Source organism: Podarcis erhardii, assembly GCF_964252035.2.
Source record: "Podarcis erhardii genome assembly, chromosome: 4".
Lineage (NCBI taxonomy): Eukaryota > Metazoa > Chordata > Lepidosauria > Squamata > Lacertidae > Podarcis > Podarcis erhardii.
The window spans coordinates 64,441,779-64,465,012 of NC_138508.1; the positions used below are offsets into that span (position 1 = coordinate 64,441,779).

The 23,234-nt window shown below is 40.8% G+C and overlaps 2 long non-coding RNA genes across 4 annotated transcripts in view; one reads left to right on the top strand and one right to left on the bottom strand.

Annotated features, from left to right (window-relative positions):
- LOC309340261 overlaps nt 1-21,742 on the top strand; it is a 41,447-nt gene extending 19,705 nt beyond the window's left edge. The window contains exons 3-6 of one of the 3 annotated variants that reach the window (XR_014155902.1): nt 9,962-10,156; nt 12,123-12,200; nt 16,003-16,123; nt 21,649-21,731. This is a non-coding gene — a long non-coding RNA (uncharacterized lncRNA). Of the gene's footprint in view, nt 1-9,961; nt 10,157-12,122; nt 12,201-16,002; nt 16,128-21,648 lie in introns of all 3 variants that reach the window. The other 2 variants (XR_014155904.1, XR_014155905.1) reach the window with 2 other exon arrangements.
- On the bottom strand, nt 19,465-22,811 carry LOC309340263. Its single transcript, XR_014155907.1, has 4 exons — nt 22,564-22,811; nt 21,576-21,796; nt 21,307-21,428; nt 19,465-19,732 (listed from the first exon to the last, which is right to left on the bottom strand). It is a non-coding gene; the product is annotated as an uncharacterized lncRNA (long non-coding RNA).
- Between the last annotated feature and the right edge of the window lie 423 nt (nt 22,812-23,234).

A 23,234-nucleotide genomic window follows, 5' to 3' on the forward strand; every position in this document is an offset into this window, starting at 1 on the left:
AGAAAAGAAAAGAAAAAAGAAAAAAAGAAAAAAACAACAAGAAAGGGAAAAAACAATACAATACAATATATAAACAATACAAAACACAACATTAACCTAAACAAAACAAAAACAATTTAAAAACATACATCATACCATTTCAATAGTCTACCTTTCATACCCTTGTTTCATCGACCTCCTCTCACCTCCCTTTTTGTATTCCACTTCTATTAATTGTTTCAGCAATTCCTTTCCATCTTTCTCTATTTTCTGTCACGTAAATATCTTAACTTATTTTTACCCTTATTTTCCATTAATACTATAATGCTTATTTATGCTTAACTCCTTATAACATTTCTACTAAAGCCATAAGATTTCATTCCAACATTTTTCTAACATTCAGTAATTTTACAATATTTCTATTTCTGAAAATAAACTTTAAACTTTTTCCAATCTTCTTCCACCATCTCTTCTCCCTGGTCTCGGATACTGCCAGTCATTCGTCAATTCCAAATAGTCCATCAAACTGGTGATCTTCTGTCCGAAGCTCTTAACTCTTTTCCAAGTCCCTTCTGCAGGTCTTCTTCATGTTTATACATGCACTTTACTTTGTCTTCTACTGATCTTGTTCTTATTTTCCTTCCTTTGATACTGAAGAGCAGATCTCGGGGAAGCTCCAACCTAGCAATGCTTTTATTCCTTCTCGACAGGTCAACCAAATCTCCATGGTTAAATCTAAAATCCATAAGGTATTTCAGGACATGTTTCAAAATTCCTCCAAATCCAAAGGCCCCCACAGCTCCAATCTCCTCACAACACAAGTCCAAATCCCCAAAGTCAGTAAATCCCTGCATGAAGGGATCTATCCAACTTTCCTTCTCCAGTCCAGGCAGGGCTCCGATCCTCAAAATCTGACTTTTTCTAAATTCAGTCATAAAAGGCCTCAACTTATAGTCCTCAATTTGCCTCTGTAAGGCTGGGGCTCCCACTTGTATTACTTTAGGTTCAACAACAGCAACTTTCTCCTTCGCCTTCTCGACAATTTGCCCTGTCAAAGTAGATTCCTGTATCAGATCCTGAATAATTTCTGTATTGGTGTTCACTTTTTGTCCCAAATTAGTCACTTTTTGTCCCAAGTTAGTCACTTTTTGTCCCAAGTTATCAATTTTAGTAGTCATGACATCTGTCTTCTTGTGGAGTTGTTCCAACGAGTGACTTATCTTGCATAATGCAATCACTAAAGCTTCTTCTGTCGACATTCTCAAATAGTCCAAGGTCAATCCCTGATTCTCACAGTCTCTTATCTTGCAGCTTGTTCCCCCAGCTCAGCTCTTATAACAGTTTCAAAGGCTCCCTCTAGAGGGAAACAGTTTCTATTTGTGTCAATCCTTTTAAGCACAGTTCAAACAGTAAATATAGTTTCAATTTTCAGTTACTTTTCCTCCTTTTTAAACGCAGAAGAGGACAATGGAAACAATATATTTCTCTTATTTAGCTAACTGTCAAGTTACGTTCTATTCACAGCCAATGAACTCTCCCAAAACGTCAATCTACTGGCAGCCCCTTTCCAGGTTCAGAGCAGTGGTGATTTAATTTTCAACACTCTCTCCTGCAGGCTTGCACGATCCAAAATCCCCCCCCCCTTCTCCTGCTTCCAAGGGGGGTTTAATAGTTTTAATCGATGGAAGTTTAGTCCTTTGCGGAAGACTTTCCAAGACCTTAGCTTGCAGCGTCTTTGCTTCAATCTATTTACAAAAGGGGAAGGCGGACTTTCTGTTTAAAACCTTTCCGTTTCGGTGCCAAATTAAGACATTTATAGATCCAATTTTCCGTTCTACTCACGGGTAGTTGTTTAAAATCAAATTGTCCACAGGAAAAAGTCAGCGCTCTCTGGCAGCAGCAATGCGGCTTCACTCCGTGAAAGAAGCAATCAATTCGAAGCACCGCGCCGCTCACCCCACGTCGCTCCGGATCCCCAAAACCGGGTCTCCCCGCAAGTAGGGGAGGCGCAAAAGGTGCCAGACGAATCCCAGGTTCACAGGCTTCTCCCGCCTGTGATTTTTAGTGGGTCTCCGCCTTCGCCGTGGCGGCCAGACCCTGTTTCCACGGAGTAAATTCCCCCCGATCAGAGGAATTCTGCCATTGCCAGAGGCGCTAACCCAGAAGTCCCCACCTACCATCTATCTTTCATTCATCTATCTATCTATCTATCTATCTATCTATCTATCTATCTATATTTATCTATCATCTATCGTTATCTATCATCTATCGTTTCCCTTTGATATGCAAAAGCTGTATCAGCAAGTTCGCTACTAGCACCTGATTGCCCAGCAGAGTAGCTTGGGAAGGCTTTCCCCTCCCCTAACAAATAACCAATTTCTTACATGGACCCACAAAAACTCACTAGGTATTTCCACACTGCTACTACACTTCTGCTACACTGCACTACCACTTAAATATGTGTTTTCTCTACATGTCCCATAAATGTGCTGGCTGAGTAGCACAAGGCTACATCTCATGCTGGTTCCATGTTCTACTTTGGAAGGAACCCTTAATTACAGCTGCCCAGTTCAAACTTTACAGGAAACCTAGGTTTAAAAAATGGGGATATATTCCCCAAAGCTTGGCACGTGATGGAAGGAAAGGATGAGGATGAAGTGTACAGACACACTGCTTGTTACGGGTCCCATAAACCATGGTTTATTGGGCCAAGATCATGATGCTTGAATCAAGTCAACCTGTGTTCTTCTGCATAGTAAGTTTCTATGGAACAGAAGGAATACACAGGAACATATTTGACATCAAAAATAGTGTTGGCTGCTATTCCCTCCTTCTTCTCCCCCATCAACACACTTGTATATAAATAGAGCTGTGAAATATTTAGTCACAGAACATATGGACTCTTCATCTCCATGCTGGGAGAAGCTTCCATTGATTTTTAAAAGCACAGTTAGGGGGCACTGCTGCTGTGTATCCTGTATTAAGGCCACTTCCTGCTTTGCTGTGACCTTGAACCCTCTCCCTTGGAAGGAACTGGGTCTCACACATACTGGGTGGGATACAAGTTGCTTTAATTCACATCTTCTCAGCATTCAAAGCATGCCACCAAAACAGTTCAGTGTCTTAACTTTCCTTTTTTCAGCTCTAATGCTAATTGTAGCAAGAATCTGAGCAGCTCTCATTATTGATCACTTTGGGATTTTTGTAGATAATGGGCTAATTGCTTGTTTGTTAGTCATTCTTGCAAATAATTAACAAAAGCAAAGTACAAGGTGAATGTGTCTGTAAGGGAAAGCTTGCAGGGGTGAAACAGCAAGTGTGTCATACAACTCAGAAAACTATGCTGTGAGAGGCAAGCAGGAGCCATTACAACTAGGTCACAGCTGTTATGACAAAGCAGACTCTTTGAAAAAAGTATTGCTCCTACAACTTCAAAGGTGAAGCTAATTTGTTTAGCTTGTCACATGAACACCAATGTAATGAATTACATTGGTCTTTGGGGTTGCTAGGTATTCAACCAACATAACAAGTTCGTCTAAGTCTTTGCTATATTTGCATTTCTGCCGATAGGGAATTCATTCATAATTAGTCATTTCCTGTTCTCTAAACTATCCGGATGGCAGCACTAATCTACCAAGATGGTCTGGGTTCTCCATTCACTTAAGCACAAAAATCCCCTATTTGTCTCTGACAGGGAATGTATTGTTACACACTACCTCTATCTCTGAGTGGTGTGAGATCACAGCGTTTTCCAGATAAATATTCAGGGTTTGTGTTTCCCTTAGAAATTAGGCACAGCAGAGATTGAAATTGGGGGTAGAAAAATCAATAAGCAGCCCTTAGTTTCAGCCAGTGTATCCTTCTCCAAGGCACTATCCTCCTGATTTCTTGGCTAGGCAAAGCTTTCTCCAAATTTGGAAGAAAACAGAAGTTTGAAGTTTGAGATAAGTAAGAGCAGTTGTGAGGACTTTACTTATCTTCTGTGGAACATGGTTGGGGAAAAAAGGTGACTATTTCTGTAGTCTATGAGAGTTAGCTCTCATTAGGAATAAGCAAAATGAACCAATTCAGGTCCATAATTGTTCCCAAATTCTGACACACAGCTTAATTCTACTTCGAAATTCAGATTCTGGAATGTACCTTGCAAAATTCTGCACATTCACCATATAACACAAATATAATTTTATTATTGATTTTGAACTTTGGTTTTGTTTTTAAAGAAAATGTTCCATGATGAAATAGTTTAAGTATACATTTATCTGTTATTCTGGCTTCTGCCATAGTTTTTTTGGGTGTGGGTGGAGAAAAGGCTTCCCTTAGCTGAGTTCATTGGGCTTTTCTTGAAATCTTAGAGTGAGAGAACTTTGAAAGAGCTGTCATTTTAACCTAATGTCTTTATTTGAGAAAATGAGGACTGGTGCAATAGTATTCCACCACTGGTTATTTATCATTGCAATGTTGTACTCATGCACAATTTCACAAATTTAAACATGGGGGGGGGGAATAAAACAAGCTTATTTCAAACAATTGGCAGTTTAATTTCTCCACCCCCCAGACTCACCGAAAACACAATTGTAGAATCCACCCCATCATTTTTTATCTGGGAGCCATTACAGAGCTAAAGAACTGCAAAATTTGAAGCAGTATCTGGATTAGGTCTATTACCTTCCCTAAGGCCCTTTGGGAGAAAAGGCAAGATATAAAATGATTATGATTGTTATGATAATTAAGAAATGCTTTAGGATGTAAAAATTGATCCTCCTCAATTGGGCTGTATTCCAAAATATTAGTTACATTTGAAAATGACTAGTTGTTCATGTGATTAAAATACTGCCCTGAAATACCCATGAATTACTATTTCATCAGGAATGAGCGGTGCTGTTGCAAAGACTTTCAAAGTGATTAGGTTGGTACATGCAGTAAGAAATTCACAGCCCAATCCTATATGTGTCTGCTCATAAGTATGGCCCATCAAGTTCCTCCCAGATATAGGACTGCAGCCTTAGAAATGTCACAGACCACATAGGGAGTGTCATCATGTGGAAATGGCATTGGGTTTCTTCTGTGTGGAAGCATATGCATCAGATTGTCATAGTGGAAAGCTCTCCTTTATATTGCTTAGTGGTATTTCTGCTCAAGGCAACAGAAATATGGGCCAATGAATTATCCTGCTGATGCTTTTTCACACTAAAGAACTCTCAGAGAAAATGTAAATCATTTAGTCAATCTACCATATACATGTGATTATTTTAATGGGAAAAGGTGAAATGAAATGGTACAAGGCATTGAACTTGATACAGGAAAATGGATTAAGTCAAAGGGAATCTATCCCACTCTGATTCTTCAACCACAAGGTATAATGAGGCTCAGAAGCTGCAAACTATATTTGACCTTTAAAAGGAAGCAAAGAATTAAATCAAACTAAATGTTGTTTCTGTTCAATGAATCTTTACATACTATATAATACTTTGGAGAATGAAATTTTGAAGAATGAACTTTAACTCGGCTGGCAGTTGCAATAAATGCTGGTGCATTATATTAAATAATAGACAGCATTGTTAAATCAGGCCATATCATTCTAATTGTTATAACCCAAAGGATTCACCAAGAGGTATATGGGGCCATACCTGAAACAAACATTCTTTCTATTACCGCCTTCACACAAACACACACCACTTTCAGGGTGTTTATAGCATTTAGGGTGGCATTCAATAAAGTTTTACACAGATTAGATTCACTGAAATCAAGGAACTTGACTGTTAGGTCCATTAATTTCAATAGGTCTACTCTGAGTAAACGTTAATTGAAGTGTTTTCATGTTAAAGACCATAGTGGTCTAATATGTTGACCTCTGGTTTGCATATTGATTTCTATATATTATGAGGTTAGAGAAAGGCTCTATCAAGAATGGGTCCGGAGAAGAGCAGGGCTCTATCAAGGATGCTTGCTATACTGTCTGGGCTTCTCTGTGTATACATTTGCTGGATAAAGGAGCCACAGTTCAATAGTGGTACAAATGTTTTCCATATATAAAGTGCCGTGGATTTTAACGAAAGGATCTTTGGGTCTAGGGAAAATATTTGGCTGAGACACTTCAGACACAACCGTATCACTAAAATAGACTATAATGGTACTGCACTAGATGGAGCAAGGATTTGACTGCTTAAAGCTGCATACTCAAGTATAGCCACAGACAGGGTACTAAGTGACCTGCCTCCCATTGACTTTAACAGGCCAGGCATCAAGCCACTTCGGCCTTCAAGTGGACTCTGAACAAGAATTGCATTCCAGGCCATTTCATTGCATGTTCCTCCTAATATACAAAGGTCTGTATTTAATATGCACGTTTTTGTAAGCAATTTTCTATGCTATAGTCATACTATAGTGGATTTTTATATCTTATCTTCACCAAGATGTGCATTTTAATGCACCCTTTCCCCTAAATTTATTTCCCCCTCTCCCACACATTTTGTATTACTGCAAAATTCAGAAACTGAAAATTTCAAAAGATAGCTGTGTTTTGGAAATTACATATTAGGTAGGTTCATCTTAAGATGTGAGCCAGATCAAATTTCTCCCTTATCTCTAGCTGTTGTCTTGGAATTATATCGAAACATGCTTCCCCCTATCTCTTAGAAAGTTTTTCCTGCTGTTAATCTTGCCAGTGTTCTTACTTGGATAACATTAGCACACTTCATGCATTATTCACATAAAGGGACAACACAGATACAAGGAAAAGTGGTGCTGCACATTCAGCCCCGCTGAGTCTGTGTGGCTCTTTCTAGCCAAAGACTTTTTTTTAACCACGAAGGACTCAAAATCATGCAGGTTCCCTCCATGAGTAGAAAAAGGCTTCTCACTTTTGAAGTTATCTTCTCAACACCAATAGGGCCACAATGAACTATGTGGAAAAGACTCTCTTGAGAAGTTGTGGATTCTGCTCCATTGGAGGTTTTAAAGCAGAGATTGGATAGTCATCTGTCATGGATGCTTCAGTTGAGATTCTGGCACTGGACAGGAAGACCCTCGGGCCCCTTCTAACTCCACAGTTCTGTGATTCTGTGACTACTAGGAATGGGGGAGGAATTCTATTCAATTCACATTTAAAGGCTAACCTACCAAATCAGAACATTCTGGAACATTATACAAACCAAAACACAGCCAACCTTCAAAAGTCATGCTTCTCTGAATTCTGTAATGCAGTTCTCCAGCAAAGTAATGTTTACAGAAACACATACCGTATTTTTTGCTCTATAAGACTCACTTTTTCCCTCCTAAAAAGTAAGGGGAAATGTGTGTGCGTCTTATGGAGCAAATGCAGGCTGCGCAGCTATCAAGGATGGCAGAACAGCAAGAGGGATTGTTGCGCAGCGATCCCTCTTGCTGTTCTGGCTTCTGAGATTCAGAATATTTTTTTTCTTGTTTTCCTCCTCCAAAAACTAGGTGTGTCTTGTGGTATCTTGGATCAAAGTGTCAATAGAAATGCATATATTAATGAAACTGTCAAACAGAAATGCATTATATTAGGGGGAAATGCCCAGGACAAATGTGTATATTTTGGAGAAATTTGCACTAAAATGCTGGTTAATGTTAAATGAGGACTGGCTCAAAGTAAGCTTCATGGCTGAATGGAGAATTGAACCCTGGTTTCCCACGTCCAAGTTCAACACTGTAGCCACACTGACTCTTCACTAAGTAAAGCATGAAAAAGGATATTGTTTTACTGAAATGGAAATAAGTTCAAGTAAAATACAGTTATTCAGATTTGTTTTTTTAATGATGTTTACACTCTCCATGCTAATAGAAAAGAAAATGCAGTTAGTGCACAAGTGAATAAATCAACTACTTGTAAAATAAACCCAGAGATTTTGTTTCTCCTCTCCCAATTACAATTTCAGTTCAAAGTATGATAAGTATAGCAGCATGCTAACACGGATGGGTGCACCACTTTCGTAATCAGCAATGAAACCAAAATGAGATAAGATGGTTCAGGTTTAAATACTCTACCTTCTGAAATAAAAATGAAATGAAATTATGGCACAATAGTTTTCACTTTAAATAATTCTGAAGAATTGATCATATCAAGGAGATGAAGCATGTAACATTAGTCCAAGCAAACAACTGTCTCCAAAGCATTATGTAATTGCTGAAGCTTACTCACATGGCTAGTTCCATTATTTCAGTAATTTACAGAAAAGCACAGAATCAGTGGCGCTGAATTAAAGCATAGATCTATGAATCTGCATATCATCCCTCCTGATAGTCATGTTTTCATCAATTATAGAACTAAGAATTAAGCTAGAGATGCTTAAATAGATGACTGGTTTCTTCTGGACATGACATAAATCTATAGGAGTGGATCATAGTGTTTCATGCCACCCCAATCTCTGAGTAGTGCAAAATCCCAGGGGTTTAGTTTCCTCGAATTGAGGGATAGCAGAGACTGTGGTGTCTGTGTGACATATGGTTTATTTACACATATATATTAATTTCCCAAGAGGGTCACAGCCTTAGATTCAAGGAGAAATCAGGCATGGTTCTATCTCAAAGGCTTCAGCCTGCAGTCTGCATCCAGCTTCTACCTCACATACCCAACTCTCAACTCTGGCTTTTTTCTTTCTAACTACTAGCAAGTTGAGGGAGTGGGGGGCACCCCTTTGCCACCTCACAGAGACAGCTCATCTTTCTTTAAAAGATAAAGTGACTCCTGACCATTAGGTCCAGTCGTGACCGACTGGGGTTGCGGCGCTCATCTCGCTTTACTGGCCGAGGGAGTCGGCGTACAGCTTCCGAGTCATGTGTCCAGCATGACTAAGCCGCTTCTGGCGAACCAGAGCAGCACACGGAAACGCCGTTTACCTTCCCGCCAGAGCGGTACCTATTTATTTACTTGCACTTTGACATGCTTCTTTCTTTACTTCTATTCAAAATGGATCTTGGGTAGCAGTTCTCTGTTTGAGACGTTGGGGAGGTGCCCCCAATTAGAGTACACAAAAATGGACTCAGACATTTTATGAGATAACTTTGTTATTTGGAAAGGCACTTCTCCTACCACATCTCTGGGAATTGTTTCATGTTATGAACTGCAGTCCCTGAGTCTGGCCTTCACGGCACAGGTTTACAATTTGTTTCTTCTCTGAAATGATGGGCATATGGCATCCTCCTGCCCTCACAAGATCTGCATCAACTATTGCTGTCTGTTGATGGGTAGTAATTCTTCAAAATTTCACACACTATATAACCATTACAGAGCAGGGAGGGGGGGAATCGTAGCCCCTAATACAGCACTAAAACAGCTGACTCCAGTTCACCACTCTAGAAGTGCTAAATGGGGAGCAATACTTTGGATCCTCTCTTAATTTAGGTTCCTGCTTCCTATCAAGGAAAAACTGCATCTTCATGGTGAACTACATTTCATGGCATTTTATTAGCAAGGTCTCCTTGTATTCATTTTGTGTTAAATTACTCCATCTTCCGACCCCGCTCCTCCAACCACCACCTCATTTTATGTCAACGATTAATATACAGAAGGTACTCAGTCTGCTGATTTTATGCTGATATAGCAACAGCTTATGCACTATTTGTGTCTTGCTGTTTGTCACACCTCAGTAATTTTACTAAATGTTCCCGCCATTCTCTTATGTTGTAAAGAATGAGCAGGTTCCATCAATTTACAACCAAAATACTGAACAGAAAGGCGTCTCATAAAACAGCACCAAAGTGGCGCCTGTAAAGATCATGCTCAAACAACGTAACTGCCAACCAGGGCCATGAAACAGATAATGTGTTAAGCAAGATTGATTCATGAAGCCTGATTTGAAACATATATCTGAGGCATCTATTGAACAGAATAATTTGGAAGGAAATGACCAGAATGCATGCATGTGCCTAGAATGTATGCTTGCGCACAAGGTGAGCATCTGGAGGATTGAAAACAAGTGGGAGACTGCTGGGTACAAGAATGTGTTTGTTCTTCCCTCAGGCATGTAGCTGGGGGCTGCTTGTACAGAGGGATGAACTGAAGGGCAAGAACCAGAGGACAAGGGCTAAAGTGGATCATTGCTGAGCTGATCAATTTCCATCTTCTGCAAACAATGGCAGCATCCTTGCAGTTATTGACAGAAAGGTAATTATCACTAACCTCAGAACTTTGCAGTGTGTGTTCGTATTGCACCAGGTGTGAAAGGAAGTGAAAAATCACTTGGTTTGGGGTTTTTACCTTTGGTTGGATTGTTATTCAGCAGACATATCCTTCTGAACATGATTGTTGTTGTTGTTTAGTCGTTTAGTCGTGTCCGACTCTTCGTGACCCCATGGACCAGAGCAAGCCAGGCACTCCTGTCTTCCACTGATTATTGTTTGTTAATTGTTTAAGAATTTTATTGAATTAAACGGTGAGTTGGGTGGGGTGGTGAAGTGCATGCAAAGATAGTGTGATAGTTGAGAGTTTGTGTATGATAGCATGATTTCTGAATTCTTGCTTTGTGAGGATTGATAGGTAGTCTTCTGATTCTATTTTGATGTATTTATGTTTTAACTAGATTATTTGGTTTTTTATCTTTTATTTATGTACATTGTCTTGAGAGATGTTATGTAACACATAGGTTATTATTAGCCATGGCAGCAATTTCACTAAATGTGGAATATATATGTGTGTGTGTTGTGTGTTGTGTGTTATATATGTTATATATATTTGTTATATTTATATATAAAACTACTTTGCAACACAAGGTCCTCTAATGTTGGCTCCATACAGCAGCACCATCTATAATATCATGAAGTTTTAATCTAAAATTAACGTTGTGATGATCATCAATTTATTTTGTGGCATGGATTAATAAAATGTCCATCGAACCTGAGTTGTATCTAACTAAGTTCTACATAGAATAGCCCTAATAAAGTTAATGGATTGTGGTCAACAAAATCATACTCAGAGTAAACCTACTGAACCTACATTAGTCATGTCTATTAACTTCAATGTGTCTACGCTGAGTTGAACTAACATTGAATAACACCCAAAGCACCTAAGTTAATTGTGTCCATTAATTTCAGTGGGTCTACTCTAAGTATGACTAACACTGGATACAACCCCTTATATATTTTAAATGCATAATAAACATTTGCATCAGAGTTTTATTGCACTTGCTTTGCCACTTCTGAAAACACAACAAAAACAGCTTGTCATGGAAACAAATGTGTCTTCTGATCAAACCACAAATTCCACTGGCTTATGCTCATCAGCTGTTTGGGCTTCAGCAAACATATAATACCTAGGAAGTGTGGCCATTCTTTTACAGATTTCCTTTACAGTGAAATTAATGTATGCCCCAGTGTAACAGCTGTCTTTCATTTATCTGATTTTTATTAAAGCTGAAGTATGCCAGTTCTGATTAACCGACTTAAAAATATATATATTCCTTCTCACTTTTTAATTCCATTCTCTTGGAGTGGTCCCCTCTCCTGTAGTACAGCATAATGTAAAAACACCCAGAAGCTAGTACCCTTAGAACAAAGCCTCTTTGAACATCAGTCAACTCCTATGGTTTGAGATCATGCACTGAAGAAAGTCATATATGAAAGGCCAGTCTCCTATGTAATAGGTTTCCTTTGAGACACAAAACTTTAGTAAAGTCCTAGTTCATGATGAATGAAAGAGCAAAATTCCACTTTCGAACTAGATTGCCCAGAAGCCTGTTTCTCAGGATCTTTTCAGTGTGTGTCCAACTCTGAATAGACAGAAATAAGAGCCAAATATATCACCAGTGACATTCAAGTAAACCCATGTTAGAGATTAATTCATTTTGTTTAATAGCCACAGTGCTTGAAATAACATGTACCGTAACTCCCAACTATCCTCAAGCACATTCTATGCAGGAAACTGGTGGATTTTACATATAGTTTTGCCACTTAATAATTTAATTATTTGCAGCTACTCATGAAATTCTCAATCCGCCTCCCAAGTGTAGTGACACCATCCATCATCCTTTTTGTAGACACTGATTTCTGTCAATTGCCTGGACAAAATGGTTTGTGTAGAGCATGAGCACTGCTAATATTGTCCTTTTCTTGGAAATTGTGTTGTCATTTATGATTTTACAATGGTTTTTTTTTTTACAATTACTGAAATCATTTTGATTGATAAGGTACTTGTGGAATGCCCAGGTTGAAGATCAGTCATGATGAATTTCAGCAGTGACATAGAGGAAAAACAGGACACCTTGGTAGGTAAAACATTTATCCTTTCTTAACAATGGTAGATCAAGACTTTAATCTTGGAAAATAGTGAGTAGGAAGAGTTAGCTTGCTTTGTATGAATTTACTGTATAAAATATTCTGCAGAATCATTAAGTCCAATGAAAGTAAGCCCAATGCAAAGTCAAATACAGAATGCCCAGCTTATTTACAACTGTTTGCCTGCATTGCCCTGTGGTGCATAAATACTTTTCCTTGTAGACTTTTTCCACCCTCAGTAGAGGTCCCCCCCCCCCGGTGTATACTGGATGAGGCCAGAGAAATGTTGCATGTATCCCCACGTGGGGGAGGCTGAGGGGGCCATCACCCTCAGGGGGGACACATTGTGGTGCCCTGCCCCATTGTGAGCGTTTGTGTCCTTATCTTCACCCTCCAGCTGGGGGGCAGCTGAGAAGGATGCAACAGGCATGCGCCCTGGTCCCTGCAAGTCCAGTGCAGCTTTTGCCAGCGGTGCTATGCTTGCAGGGGCCAGAGCATGCAACTGCTTGTGGCAATATATAATTTCCCATTGGACTCCAGTGTATAGTCTTAAGATTGCAAAATTGTGGCATTTTGAAATGAGCTTTGAAAGGTTTTAAAACTCAAAACGACTGGTGCTTCAGGACATGAATCATCCTGCGATCCCTAAGGAGGATTTTGTAGCATCTTTAATATGTAAATGATCCATCCAATCTATGCTTGATGCTCTGTGTGTGGCACTCTGTAACAATTACACTGTAAATGCAAGGGCTGGGCAGCTACAGCCCAGATCTGGTTTAGAGCCTGATTGGGCAACCTCAGATTAGGTCTGATCTGAGCCCCAAACCAAATTGGGGACTTGCAGAGCCCTAATCGTCTAGTTTAGGGCTTCCAGCCCAAATTAAACACGCAGTTGGTATCAAGGAAAGAGGGGGACAAGGGGATGCAGGCAAAGACTCTCCCCCTGTGTGTTCAATCAAGGTTCTAAGCTCTAACTAAACATGCAGTTGGCAGGGGGAGGACAGGTAAGAGTCTCTGCCTGTATCTCCTCCTTTCCTCCCCCACCATCAATGACAGGTTTAATTAGGGTTCAAAACATATGCTTGCCACCCCCATTTTGTTAGCCTCAGATCGTTCTGTGTGGACCCAGCGTGACCCAAGGTGATCTGGGGCTGCCTTAATATGCTTCTAGCAAATCCCAATTGGGCTTGATTCAGTTGGGATCTGGGATTTGTTGATGCACAGCCATAGCAAATAGCTACGGGAGGAAAAATAAAACGAGCAAACTAGGCAACATGACTGCTGCTAATCAGCACTTAGCTGAGTACAGCAGTATGTAGAAATTTGATCTGGGTTGGGGGGCAGATATCCAGGAATTTCTTCTGCCAGAGTTGGCAACCCTACCTAGCTGGAAAAGGATTTTCAGGATTGTGATGTTTGCTTCACATTGAGGTGAGTCTTACAAACCTGCCTTGGTTTGTCATCCAAGCTGCGCTCTGATAATACTCTTCAGGTGTTCAAAATGATCCTTTCATATTGTGAAGTATAGTAGAAAGCTATCATATACAACAGAGTTATGATTCAGCAAAATAATTATTTATTCTTTTCATATCAAACTCTGAATATTGATACTGCAGATTTTTGGGCCTGCAGGCAGCTTATGACCCTACATGGAATCTCATTTACATTTAAGTCTTGTTCTTTAATATAACTTCACTTTTTATATAATGAGTAGCTGAAAAAGAAAACTACATTTCTTCCTATGCTTCACCATGTCTTTTTAGACGCCTTTTCTCTGCCTTATTCATCATAGAATCTAGCAGCATATTTCCCAAGTTTTGAAACCCCTCAAAGGGATGAATAATTGTCAGATGCTTCTCATTATCCATATATTCAACATTTCCAAACTTTCCCAAGACAATTTCATTGTGTAGCACTTGAAGTAAGCTGAAGTTAAAAGTATGCCATGTCAATGATTTCATAATACTACTTGACAATATGAGATAATGTGCACTTTATGTGCTTATATTCTTCACACAAAATACCTCTGACATTTCATTCCTGAATGTGTTTGGATGAGCAATACATGCAAGAAACTGAAAGTAAGTGAAGGGTACTGTTAAGACTGGCAAAATATATACACACACCACAACCCAGAGATAGCTCAGTCGGTAGAGCATGAGGCTCTTAATTTCAGGGTTCTGGGTTTGAGCCCCACATTAGGCAAAAAGATTCAGGAGGAGGTTGGACTAGATGACCCTTGTGGTCCTTTCCAACTGTGATTCTAAAGTGACTGTGGATGGCATTTATCATCTTCTTCTAAAGCACCATGGTGTTTCTTCTCTCTGCTCTCCTCCCAGCAGTCATTCCTCCGCTGGCCATTGCTATGGACACACAACCTGTCTGTCTGTCTCTAGGCTCTGTGGTCATCTGCAAGGGATTCCCACAGGATGGGGCTGATGTTGCCAGCCTTCCTGTCATGTTTGCGGACATCTTTGTATCACAGTCGGTCTGCCAATGGGCCTGGTGCCTGAAACCAGCTCCCTGTAGAATCTTCCATTCTGGGGACACAACCAAGCCAGTGTAGATGTCACTGAGACAGGAGTGTGAACATGTGGACTTGAGAGAGCACATCTTTGTTTGGAATTCTGTTCTGCCACATGATATCCAAAATCCTCCTGATGCAGCCCATGTGGAAGACGTTGAGGCCGTCACTCTTGACGGTTGTAAGTTGCCCGCAACTCACTTCCATAAAGCAGTGTGCTCAGCGTGCAAGCCTGGTAGACCATCTTGGTACATGCACACATTCACCACAAGTAGAGCCAGTGTGGTGTAGTGGTTAAGAGCAGTAGTCACGTAATCTGGGGAACCGGGTTCGCGTCTCCGCTCCTCCACATGCAGCTGCTGGGTGACCTTGGGCCAGTCACACTTCTTTGAAGTCTCTCAGCCCCACTCACCCCATAGAGTGTTTGTTGTGGGGGAGGAAGGGAAAGGAGAATGTTAGCCACTTTGAGACTCCTTAAAGGGAGTGAAAGGCGGGATATCAAATCCAAACTCTTCTAGGATGTGGTTCGTGACTGTAGCCACCACTGAGTGTCATGGAAAAATTAATTAGGAAACTAGTATAGAAAGTATGATGGTGAAAGCAAAAAATAGATGTCGCAGCAGCAGACAGCTAAACCACACATTGCTGATGGCAATCAAAATAACACATGTGGATTGAGACTATTCAGCATTTATAGTGTTTTTTATTCCAAGCCTGCCAGTAGTCACATCAATGAAGGCAACCACATCATCGGTGCAGACATTCTTTCCCTGCTTGCACTAACAGAAATGTTATCTATAGAATATCTTGCATTTTGTACCAAATGTAGCATATGGTACCATACAAAGTTATTTAAATACTGTGAGATGAAGTGTCAGTTAAGAGAGACTGACGGGTGAATACATCTGTCAATGTCAGTGTTTCTCCAGAACTCAAAGACTTAAACAAACTTTTTAAAATGCATTTTAAAATAACTGCAGGCTTAATTTTCTTGTTTGTGCTGTTCCTTAAAAAAAACAAACCAGGCTTATGAAATCTTGGGTTGGTTTTTTGTATTTTTTTTACAAATATCTACAGGTGTTCTTGTTTGCTTTTGGGTGATCTCTTCGGTGATTTAATTTTAACCATTTACTGTTTACAACATCATAGGTGTTTCCATGGTAACAAGTTATGGTGCTATTAACATATAAATGGAACATCCCAGATGTATCAGGGCATATACAGATCAAATTAATAAGTACATTTTTATTCCCACCTTTCTTCCACAGTTGAACTCAAGACAAGCATAGTTGACATTCCCAGGAGATCTCCCATCTCAGCCCAGACCAGACACAGGTCTGCTTAGCTTCAGCATTATGTGTCCTCAGACTGGGATCATGAACTGTGACCGTGAGTAGGCATTTTTCTTTGAAAAGGGAATCAAGACACAATTGCTCTCATTAGTGAATATTTGAGGGTTTTTAAAAAATATATTAATTTTATCATTTAAAATCAGTATAAGTACTCACTATTTGAGCCACCTTTAGTTATGTAGGCTTGCATTTAGGAATTTGTGTTGTGGGGATAATGACCGCTCCCCACTTAAAATGGGGGGCGCCTTTTGCATGGACGCGTGCAGCCCTGGATCTGGAGTGGCCCCATCAGCATAGGCTTTGCCTTCCCTCAGGTGGGATACCTGGAGGTCCCCGCCTACCCCAGTGAGTTGTCCAATCCCACCTGGGGGAAGCGTTGCCAGGGAAACCAGGCCAGGTAAGGGGAGGGATTACCTGCCCACACAATAGAGGGTGGATCTTAATTGGTAATCTTCACTTGGCTCCAGAGCTTCTCCCACCCTACCCACCCTCAGTTAATGTCTTCTTTTGCAGGTTAACTTTTCTTCATAGGTTTTGCAGGTTAACCTGTCTCCACAGGTATGCGGGCGCTGCTACGATAAGGTCGCTGTTAAAGGGCCGGAAAGGAATTTCCCTGCATTGGCAGGTTTCGCCTTTCCCGTAGCAAAACGTCACAACTTTGGCGGTATCAGGCCTTGGGCGGAATCCTTTAGTCCATCTTCCTCTTTGCGGTGGCGATACCAGGGTTCCCCGTTAAAGGGGTTTTTGAAGGGAGGCTTTGGCCGTACGCCGAAAGGTCGTCATTGCTCTCCCCTGCGGCGGCGTAACGGGGGCGGCTATCTCTGCTTGAACATATGTTCTCCAGAGCCGGCCCACCCACCCCCACACACACTGGATAACCCTGATGCTCCCTAGGTCCCCGGCTGGGGACTAGGGAGGGAGAACGCCCAATGCCTGAGCCAAGGTCTACCCACATTTGAAATTTAATAAAGTTGTGGCCAATTTAATCCCATAGCACGTTGTCTAGAGTCGTTATTCCACATGACGGGGGGGGACCACTCGGGATCTGGGGACTCCGCCTGTCCACGCAAATTTATAGATGTTTCATGGTGTTTAACTGAATTTTGTATGTACTATTAATTGGAAGTTCTCAATTATATATATTAATCTGTATTTGGTCCATGTCATTCGCATAAGCTTACTTGAAAATCTACCATCCTGTTTCTGCTGGGAAGGATCACATATAAATATGTATTTTATGCAAACATTTATGCAGAATTTCTCCCTCAAGCTATGTATTTCTAAACAGAGAGGCAGAACTATGTTACAATGAATAGATGTGTACTGACCCTCACATTAGTCCAAGAGGTACAGATCAGATCAGTTCAGTTCCACTAACCCAGAAATAGTACCTCGGGTTAAGAACTTTGCTTCAGGATGAGAACAGAAATTGCGTCATGGCGGCGTGGCAGCAGCGGGAGGCCCCATTAGCTAAAGTGGTGCTTCAGGTTAAGAACGGACCACCAGAATGAATTAAGTTCTTAACCCGAGGTACCACTGTAGTCACCTTTGACTTTGACTGGACTTAACCATCCAGGGGTACCGTACCCTTAAATAGATAGTGCTTTTCACCTTCATAACTTTTTTTTGAGTCTGTGAAGCTTATAAAGTATGTTTTCCTTTTTATGCTTTCCTTTTGTTTCAGCTTTAGTAGCAGAGAAAAAGGTTTCTATCTGCAAACAGGCTGTTAGCAATTTAAGCCTTATGCTTTGGAAGTGCAAGATGCTTGACTTAAATTAAACTGCACTGACAGCATACAATTTCAATTCAAAGCGATGCCCAAACATTGGGACCAAGTTGACCTGTAGAGCTGTTTGGCAGATTTTTCTTTATAGCATAGGTTTTCTCTTGGAGTGTCCTCTGTGAAGTAGACATCCTATTTTTGAGAACTGTGAGGGCTGTGATTGTTAGTGCAAACCTTAGGGATGTATCAGGTGAAATAAAATCTGTATGTAATTATGGTCATGATATTGCTTGATACATATCTAAGGGGTAATCAGATGTTATGATTATGGACACAGAAGGAAGTAGCATGGTAGAATAAAGCAGATGGTTGCAGGCACTGCACTCTTAATATCACTTTACCATTTGTGACCAGGAAACTGTGGCCAGTAATTGGAAGAGAGACAAAAATGCCTCGCACCTGGCAGCCACCTGACTGCAGCATTTGTACTAGTTGCAGTTATTGGACACTTTTCAAGCATAGCCTAGTAATGTGGTTCTTTGGATCCAACCCATTATTTGTATATTTAGATGTACAATTGGTTTTATCTTTTCCAAAAACATTTATCCGTTTTTCCTTTCTTTCTTTGGGAAAAATAAAATGATGTCGGGGAAAAATACAAAATGGAATCAAAAACAATGAAATGGTGAACATTTTGAAGAAAGAAAGGAATCCATTTGTCTTCTAATACCATTCTTTGTAATAATAATAATATGAGACATCATTTAGTCATTTATAGAAATAGAATGATGGTTTTTTTAAAGTGAAAAGTTTGAACTGATTTATGAGCCTTTAAATAGAAGTGTGAGTAGGAGGACAAGCTACGGGGTAAGGAGAAAGAGAGGAATATGAAATAATCCTCTTTTAAATCAAGCACACATTTTGAGTGGAACTTTGCCTGAGCTGTGAACTCAGCTGGGCACACTTAGCTGAAAAGTATTAAAAAGCGTATTGTTTCTTGCTCATGTGAAACATCTGTTACCCTGGTTGTATATGCTTAATCACTGGTGTCCATGGAATTAGAAACCTACCCTTACAATTCCATTTTTTAGGGTTTCCCACAGCTTTCTGTGGCTATTAGGGGTGTGCATTTGGTTGATACAAGTCCCAAACTGAAGGAGGTTGCTTCAGAGGCATTCAGGATCTTCCCAAAGCTTTTGGATTAATTTTGCAAAAAAGAGATATATTGTTGCACACCACCTCAAGTGCTTAACCAGTGTTCGGGTTCCTTGAAATGAAGGAGAACAGAGAGTGTGATATTTATGATATAGTTTAATTACACATATATACAACCTGTGCCTATGTTCACAGACTAGAATCAGAGTTGGAAGGGACCCCAAGGGTCATCTAGTCCAACCCCCTGCAACGCAGGAATCTCAGCTAAAGCACTGTGTGTGCGTGCATGCACATAGTGGCCAACCAATTGCTTTTGGGAAGTCTGCAAGCAGCACTGGGGGGAGCAGCACTCCTCGCACCTGCAATTCCTGGCAACTGGTATTCAGAGGCATACTGCTTCTGACATTGCAGGTGGAACACAGCCAATGGAGGAAGAATATAGCCAGGACTTTGTCCTCCCTTCACTTGAAAAGGTTTTCTTGCACGTGATGAAACTCACTCGGGATTAGGAGGCCATTCCCTCAGGGGCCGCTTTAATGCTCATGATCCGTGTTCAGTTTGTAGCATCTTCATTCAAGCATTTCAGATATAGCAGGGCTAGGAAACACCTGTGACTGGACTCTTGGCAGAAAGCTGTTGCCAATGTGATGTAATAGTACTGTACCGGATGGGCCAAAGGGCTGACACAGCATAAGCCATCTTCAGAGGTTCATATACTGCAGCAGCAACTCCCTGATTGTGTGTGTGCACCTTTCCCTTCTCTATGCCCTAAAGAATGGAAGGAAGGAAGCAGCATGCAATTATGTGACATTTAAGAGGAGAGCAGAAAGAAGCTGAAATTTCTGAGTGGGTTTCCCTCAATTCTGTCTCCTTCCCTTGCCTTTCTTGACACTATGTAGGATTGTCTAACAATCTAAGGAATTGACAGCAGGAGATGAGAGAACTAAAGTGTATCTATTAATAAGAATGTGGAGGTGTGGCTGACTCAGATCTCTCTACTGCAGAGAGATGTGCATACACACACACACACACACACACACACACACATACACAGAGCAGCTGAGGATCCCAAATCTATGACAACAAACCAGTGATTTTACCTTTTCTCCCCCCCCCCCAAGCTATCATGCTAGTCTGCATATTGTCTCTCTCATAATCTGACTTGGTGTATCACATATGTATGGTAATTTGCCAGTCCCATATTCCTCTTCACTGTATGTGTGTGCGCACACATCCCCCCCCCCCCAATCAGGCAGATCTTGGGAAAGGCTGACATGCTTACCAATACAAAGTGCAGAACTGAAGGCTCAAGCCAATGCATATTTATTTGGAAGTATCTCCACCTGCATTCAGTGAGGCTTACCCCAGGTGACTGCACCAGCCTCAGAACACTATTCACATAATCTATGAGGAAGCCAATATAGCAGCACCAGATAATATTCGTATCTCGTCTGCCTTAACTGAAACAATAATCTTTGTATCATAACGTCAACTCCTCCTGCGTGCTTTTATCTCATGGGCCACATATGCAGCATCCTACATCATAGGTCCATGGAGTTGGAAGGGACGTCAAAAGTCCCCCACCTATGCTGGAAATCTACTGCCAAAGGTCCCTATTATGCAGCATTCTGTTTTCACAGCAACCAACCAGTTGCCTATGGAGCAGAGTGCAAACTCCAAGAAAGGAGAGGCCACTATTTTCCACGGCCATCTGCTCCAGCATTCTAGCATGGGAAGCTGTTGCCAGTATTCAGTCAAAACACCCTCTCTCAAAATTTAAACCCGTTGAAACAACAGAGAAAAGTTTGGTCCCTCAGTGTGACAGCCCTTTAAATACAGTGGTACCTCGGGTTACATACGCTTCAGGTTACAGACTCCACTAACCCAGAAATAGTACCTCGGGTTAAGAACTTTGCTTCAGGATGAGAACTTTAAGCGTGCTCCGGTAGTGCGGTGGCAGCGGGAGGCCCCATTAGCTAAAGTGGTGCTTCAGGTTAAGAACAGACCTCCGGAATGAATTAAGTACAGTGGTAGCTCAGGTTAAGTACTTAATTTGTTCTGGAGGTCCGTTCTTAACCTGAAACTGTTCTTAACCTGAAGCACCACTTTAGCTAATGGGGCCTTCTGCTGCTGTCGCGCTGCTGGAGCCCAATTTCTGTTCTTATCCTGAAGCAAAGTTCTTAACCTGAAGCACTATTTCTGGGTTAGCGGAGTGTGTAACCTGAAACGTATGTAACCTGAAGAGTATGTAACCCGAGGTGCCACTGTACTTAACCCGAGGTACCACTGTAAATGGAAATATCATCTCATGATTACCTCTTCTCTAGGCTAAACATACCAACCCCTTAAGCCTTTCCTCATAGGACTTGGCCTCCAGGCCACACATCATCTTCACTACCCCTCTGTGCAGATGCTCCATTTTGTCTATATCCCTCTTAAATGATGGTGCAGTTTAGTTTGCAGTCTGATAAAACACATAAAAAACATTTAGTTACTCCTACCAAGCCAACTATCACCAGATAAGTGACCATTCATAAAACACCTTTGCTACAAAATATGGATTCATTTATCAATGGGCAAACCCATGCTCTGCAGCATGCAGCATGTGTACCTGTATAGTAGAATGGGGGGAGCAATCCAGAATGATACACGGAATGTTGCCTCCTTTTCTCTGTCTTCTCTAGCACCTCCGACATCATGTGATCAGCAAATTCAACCTTGATGATCCTATACTTCCAGAACACATGCGTTTGGTTGCATGTATCAGACAAATTCCACAGGAGCTCCCTCTAAGCAAAATCTTCAGGAAGACAAGATGAAAGCTGGCCATATCTGCACGTAATTGTATAGAAGCATATTGGTTGGAAAGTATCTATTTCTATAGCAAATCAAAATGTTTATGGTATCCTCTATTTATAATTCATAAAGTGGAGAAAAAAAGGCTCTCAGCATCAAATATTTATGATGAACTGTTCAACCAGAACTACATACAAGTCTCTTTTGCATATTGTATTTCCAGCACAGTTGTAACACTGATATTATAGCCATTTCACTCCAAATCCTAATAATAGTGTGATGTACTTCTTCATCAAAACCATGAACACAAAAGCAGGCTTTTAATAAGATTTAAACTACACATGGTGCTACACATAAAGTTTTCCCCCTTGCTTTTTTGTTTTGTGAAGTGTAGCCAGAATAACTAAAAACTAAAGTGGAAGACAGGCGTGATTTTATTTTGAAGTCTTTACACTTCTACCTTTTATATTTACCCCTATAGAGTAAATTTCAACTGAGGGAGCTGGACTTATTGGGGAAAATAGAAAAGGGAGAAAGGGCTAAGACAGTCCATCACTTTCTCCACACACCAGTTTTCTGCTTTCCCCTTTTTCTTTTCTTTTTTTGCAACACCAGTAACTCTGCTATGTAGAAAGGAAAGATATCCCAGACCAGCTACACATGACCGAGCATTTCATGGGGCTAAGTGCTTGAAACCATAGATACTAGTACAGCCAACACACACCAGAGCACCAGACCATGTTGTTTCCATTGGAATAATGGAAAAGTGAATTGATTTTTTAAAAAACATATCTGTTACATACCAATACTGGGGCTCTATTTGAATCACATAACCCATTTAACTTATATCAGTTGAGTTTCATTTCTGGCTCTATATCTTTCTGCTTTGCTTTTCTTCTGAGTCGTGGTGCTTTCCCAAGTAATCTCCCTCAGTCAAATAGTCAAAAAGCACTCCTAAATCAGGAAAGATGTTTTGAGCACAATCTTATATTTGATTTCTGCTTCCTGAGGGGGTGCAGGTTTTGACAGAAGCCCCATTACTCCAGTGGAACTTGAAATACCCTGTTCCACCAGGAATATATTTCACACTGGTGTGTATGTCCTGAAAGGCCTTCCCACTTGTTATCTAGGGACTAGGGCTAAAGCCCTTTCCCTAGTAGACTGGCTATAGAGATACAGGGAGTGTTGTGTGTGAGAGAGTATGTTCCTCTCTTTGAGAGTTCATTTTCTCCCTCTAAGGGAGTGGAATATGGGCATCAGGGCTGGCACCCAGCCCTGGCAGAGTTTCAAAGGACACTGGAGTCACACCTGCCTTTTGAGGCTGTATTTGCTGTTTATGTGGTTTTTGTTTCCCCTCCCCAGCAGAAAACATATCAGGTGCAGCTGCCATACATCTGGCAGAGCAAAGGTGTTTCTCTCCATCCACTCCTAATTCTGCATACCAGTTATTACTCTAAGAGAAAGATGCACTTTC